This window comes from Syzygium oleosum, unplaced genomic scaffold (genome assembly GCF_021117445.2).
Source record: "Syzygium oleosum isolate NSW1041296 unplaced genomic scaffold, Sole_v2.1 Sole_v2.02, whole genome shotgun sequence".
NCBI classification, from domain to species: Eukaryota; Viridiplantae; Streptophyta; class Magnoliopsida; order Myrtales; family Myrtaceae; genus Syzygium; species Syzygium oleosum.
The window spans coordinates 8,982,360-8,988,156 of record NW_026607486.1 but is presented as its reverse complement, the minus strand read 5'-3'; the positions used below and the strand labels follow the sequence as shown (position 1 = coordinate 8,988,156).

The 5,797-nt window shown below is 36.7% G+C and overlaps 1 long non-coding RNA gene across 1 annotated transcript; it reads left to right on the top strand.

Annotated features, from left to right (window-relative positions):
* Nucleotides 1–3,370: 3,370 nt before the first annotated feature.
* LOC130135290 (uncharacterized) lies at nucleotides 3,371–5,517 on the top strand. Its single transcript, XR_008814736.1, has 3 exons — nucleotides 3,371–3,422; nucleotides 5,169–5,367; nucleotides 5,454–5,517. It is a non-coding gene; the product is annotated as an uncharacterized LOC130135290 (long non-coding RNA).
* The last annotated feature ends 280 nt before the right edge of the window (nucleotides 5,518–5,797 follow it).

The window sequence follows — 5,797 nt, the reverse complement described above, 5'->3', positions numbered from 1 at the left end:
CAATGGATAGATCTAGATGTCTCTTAAAAATTTCATGAAGAAAGTTTTCTCAAATGATGAACATAAAAAATCAGAAAACCGAGAAAGGTCATTCAGTAGCATATAAGAACAGAACACAATATAATGATTCCAGATTCTGATATCAATTTTCAAAAGATTTTTGACCTAGCAAACGATGTCCGTTGAAGGCAAACAACATATCAAATCGAAGATTAAGACGTGCATTTTGATTCTCTAGTTCATCATTTGGTAAGATTCTAACATTTAAGAGGTCAAATCATCATTGTAAGCAATCAGGTCATCAGGATCCGAGAATCACCTATTTTGAACTCACCTTGTGTTTTGACCCTTCGATGTACAACTGAGCGATCCGGCCTCCATATACAGCCTTAGGACACCACGGAGAAGCCTCAGAAAGCTCGACGGACCTCTGAAAGTAGAGTACACAATTCACGGTGAAAATTGATCCGGTTTGATCAAATGAACTATCAATTGAAAATCAAGTAAAACAAAGCAATCCGGTCGCTTTTCGGAGGGAGGTCGGCCACCACAGCCACAGGAGGAAGTCAAGGAAGACCCGCTAGAGGTTCAGAATCGCCAGAGGGAGTCATCAGCAGGCCGGTTCAGCCCGTTGAACCGGCTGATCCTATCACAGGCGCCTATGCCGGTGATGTTGCCGAGGAAGAAAAGGCGCTGGACGGAGCAGCTCCGGCCACCAGCAAGGGCGGCTGATCTTGCAACGAGCCTTAGGCCACCATGGAGGACGGTGGTGAGGCAACAGCTGCCGGAAAACGGCTGGCAAGGGGCGAGGGAGGCGGAAGAACCAGCGACTGAGACAGATCACAAGAGAGGGAGAGAGAACGTGAGCTAGAGAGAGAGAGAGAGAGAGAGAGAGAGAGAGAGAGAGGGGTAGAGAGGAGAGAGAAATTTTCTGAAAAATGATAGTTCTCCATATTTTTTGGAGGGAAAAAGCTTATATGCCTCCCTCAATTTTGAATTCTAGCTCTTAGTTCAATCTAATGGCCTATAATGCTTCCTTAATGATGAAGAATATTCCTTAGGGGCTAAAGATAGGTGACATGGCATTATAGATGTCCATGATCTATTCTAAATGAATGGTTATGATTGATTTGCTTAACCCCTACGTAATTTGCTTAATCCTTAAGTAAGGGCATTTTAGTAATTTCCACATAGGGGCAATTTTGTAATTTTCAATGCATGAGAAAGGGAGGGGTCACTGGCCATGCCTTAGGCTGATCTGGGATGGTCGGGAACCGGCCAATGGTGGCCGAAAATCGGCCATCTCGCCAGCGAACTGGTCAGACCGGCTTGGGCCGGTTCTACTTGGTTCGGTTTATCCTTTCAAAATTTATTTTATGCAATCAAACCCAATTTACGCTTCGAAGGACTAAATTGCAAAGAATTTTTGCCCTATTAGCCAATTTGTGAGCCAAATCAGAATAATCTACTCAAACTCGGTTAATTAAGCTTGGCCCAATTCATTCCCGATGTCCAATTGGTTAAGTTTGTCCAATTTTCAACATGGATAATACCAATTCCATCTCAATTGACTTGTTTTGCACAAAATTGGGGATTTTCATCAACCGGTACAATTTATGGAATATTTATCGCTAATTGGCGAAATTAATTCTAATTAAACCTAATTTATTCAAAGAATGATCGATTGATTCAATTAGATAGGCTTGAAACCTTCCAATATGCTCAAATTGGCTTTTACGCAATGACTTGATTTAGACCCAAAAACGAATTGAAGTCTAATCGTCAAATTGGAGCTCAATTCATTAAATTGAACACTAGATTAGAATGGGCCAAGTCAAATTGTACCAATTGAACCAATCTAGTTTGATTTCGCAAGCTATCGATTGGTTAAATTGATTAAATTGACTTGAATTCATGTGAATTTCTCAAAATTGATGCCAGGTTTGAGTTTCATATAAGAAAATGGACTTATGGATGGCTTAAACACATTATTCATGAAGAATCGATCGGAATCACTGATTAGGGCCTAAATTGGGGATTTTTACCCTCGGCTCGGAATTGTGAAATTGGTTTGAAAATTGAATGTAATACGACCTATAGATCAAATGTCATGAAGGAAGCTATCCTAAAAAATGACTAGAAATGAAGTAATTTCATTTTTGGCCGATTTGAACCAAATTCCGCAAATTGGGGAAAAGTTGATTCTAAACCGATTTTTGTAAAATTGATGATGCAAAAGTGAAATTAAGCTAAAAATGAGTTGATTTAGGGGTTTTGAAATTTTTGAATTTTTTTTGGACAAGGTGCTGACCAAAAGTCAACATTTTAGTACTTATGTACTAAAATGTCAATTAATGGGTCAAACTTTGAATTTTTTTGAAAATTGATAGTGCAAAAGTGAAATTGACACTATTTTGGGGATTTTTCATGCAAAAAACCAAAATTTGACTTTGGCTTGACTTTTGGTCAAAGTTTGACCAAAAGTCAACTCAAAAGTCAGCATTTCAACTTTTTGAAATTGAAGTGCAAAAAGCTAGAAAATGAGAGGTTAATGCTAATTTAAATGCTAAATGACTAGTTTTGATTGAGAATCGGGTTTTGTCGCGATCAGAAACCCTAATCTCAAGTTTTAAGCTTTCAAGACTCGTCGACTATAAATCAAGTGTTAACAGAGGCTTATTTATTTAATAATTTGGTTGATTTTCAGCGAAATGAGGATTGAGGATGCATTCGATGTGTAATCTTTTTGGATAATTTTCATTAACAGTCATGCTTTTGGAGCAACTTGCTTTCAACTTTAATTTCGTTTATCAAATGCATCAAACTTGTACTTACTTACACTTTGATGAACTTTGGTTGTTCTTCGACCGAGGCAGCCATGACGCCGGAAGCATGTCAATTGCTAAGTAAATGATGGTTCAACTTATTTGGTAACGAAGTTTAAATTCAATGTCCTAAATACAACTTTAATTTCGTTCATCAACAATTGTCCTCACATGCAACCTTTTAAATATCTAATCTGTTCCTCATTAAGGCTTGCGAAAATGTTATGTTCTCGTGTTGTTTGATTGACTGTTCAAGTGCTCTCGGCTGACCTGTTCTTGTGTTGTTTGCATGGTTGTTCTGTTCAAGTGCTCTTGGCTAATCTATTCTTGTGTTGTTTGATTGGCTATTCAAGTGCTCTATGCTAATCTATTCTCGTGTTGTTTGCTTTGCTATTCCGTTCAAGTGCTCAAGTGCTCTTGGTTGTTCTATTGTTTGCTTGGTTGTTCGAGTGCTCAAGTGCTATCGACTAATTTGTTCTCGTGTTGTTTGCTTGACATATCAAGATAACATGTTAATGGAGTTTGATCATAGAATTGGAATTATTGGGCAATGAAAATGAAGAAGAGCCATCCCCTACCATGCGTGCGACAAACAAGGTACTTGGTTCTCCTTTTCCTCCTCGTGATTATACGACAATAAAAAATGAGGATGGAAAAACATATTTGGTGAAATGCATTCTTTGTGGGTCTGTGTTTAAGTACCATGTTGCTAAAAGTACTTCTGCAACGAGGAAGCACTTGACAACGTGTAAGAAGTTTCCTCGCAATGTAGATAAGAGGTAGAAATTCTTTGCACCATGTAATGTAGACATGGCTGGCAAGGCAAGGGGAGATTCTACTACTAGTAGTGTATTATTGACATGGTAATTTAAGTAAGAATAATATTATAGGCAAATGCTTGCTCGGTTCATCATAATTGACGAACAACTTTTTTCCTTGGTTGAGTGTGTCAGGTTTCGTAAGTTTGTCATTGAGTTACAACCTTTCTTCAAACATTTATCATGTTTTACGGTGGTTAGAGATTGCATGAAGCTGTTTTTCTGTGAAAGAACTTGTTTGAAGACTTACTTTGGTAATATTAATTCTAGGATCGCACTCATGACTGATACATTCCATTCAAAATCTGAATTATTTACTGCACATTTTATTGATGAAAATTGGAAGTTGCATAAAAAAATCATCAATTTTGTGGTGATGCATAGTCACAGGAGTAAGAAGATTGGGAAAATGGTGGAGAAATGCATCTACGAGTGGGGAATAGAAAGAAAAATGTATCCACAATCACCGTGGATAATGCTAGTTCGAATGATGTTGCAATTAGTTATTTGAAGGAAAAACTTTCAATAGAAAGGTTGTTGATCTTAGATGGTAATGTTTTACATATAAGGCACACTACTTATATATTAAACTTGATTGTGAGAGATAGCTTGACTATGGTACGTGAATCTATTGCACGTATCTGAAACCCATGAGTGAAAGGATCACTTACAAGGGTTCGGTTATTCTTGATGTCGCCACTAGATGGAACTCCACTTACCTCATGTTAGATACCGCCATAAAGTTCGGAAAAGCTTTGAAAGGATGGAAGAAGATAATCTATAGAAAAGCTTTTGAAAGGATGGAAGGAGACGATTTATCTTTTGTAGGTGAATTTAACCATGATCTTCCTAAAGATGATAATTGGGAAAATACCATTTTTCTTTCGAAATTTCTAAAACTATTCCATGATGCCACCAATTGGGTGTCGGGAAGTTCATATGTTATTTCAAATGATTATTTTAAAGGGATAGCTCTTTTGTATAAATATTTAAAACATGCGGTGGATGCTTCGGATCCTAAGCTTTAAGCTATGAGTACGAAAATGAAAGAAAAATTTGACAAATATTATGGGAGTTTGGATAAAGTGAATATGATCGTGTTGATTGCGGTTGTGTTGGATCTTAGAGCCAAGTTGAATTATGTGAATTTCCTGTATGGAAAAATTTATGATGATGAATCGAAAATTAATGAGATGCATTATAAGGTGAAGGACACATTGGAGCGTTTGTATGAATTTTATGAGTAATCTTCTCTTGCTTCAAGTGATCGAAATTTTGGTGTCCAAAGTTTGAGTGCAAGTAGTAGTGGTTCTAATACTGATGTCGGTGGTAACGGAAAAAAACAAGAAGTATGACCTCCAAGCTTGGTGGAGAACCTTTATGCACTCGAATCAAATATTATACGATAACAACAAAACTGAATTTGATCGGTATCTTGAAGATAAAAATGAAAATATTCTTGATCTTGACATTTTGATGTGGTGGAAGACTAGTAGCTCAAAATATCCTATCTTTGATGGCTTAGGATGTTTTGTCTATTCCCATACCTACTGTTGCTTCATAGTCAACTTTTAGTATATCGGGTCGTGTGCTTGATGGCTTTCGAAGTCCTTTAACTCCCAAAGTAGTGGAAGTTTTGATTTGCACTCAAGATTGGTTGAGAGTCGTTAGTGTGCCGATTAATGTTGAAGAATGCATCGACAATGCAGAAAAATTTGAGTTGAGTAAGTGATGTTTATGTCTTTATATATTGTAATTCTTTTTATATACCTAATAAGTGAATATTTTATGTAATATCTTCTTTTTTTAGACATGAATTGTCTTAATGAGGAGATTATCGTCGGTAAATAGAGTTTACCAGTTGAAGCGGAATGAATATATGTGATAAGGCTTTCTAATACTTATTTTAGTTTACTAGTAAATAGATATTGATTGTCTTAATACTTTGGTTTTTTTTGTTTTTATTTTTGTCTATTGTTGAAGGAGCAGCTAAGGTCATGTTATCTGTGATTCTGCTAATTGTTTGTGCATGCCTTTGATTTCATGGTTGTTTAAAGGAGGAAGAAATTTAATGGAGAACAGTGACCTGAGCTTTTGATGTTTGTTTAGATTAATCATGATGGTTTTGGCGAACCACTTTTTTTATGGAGATCC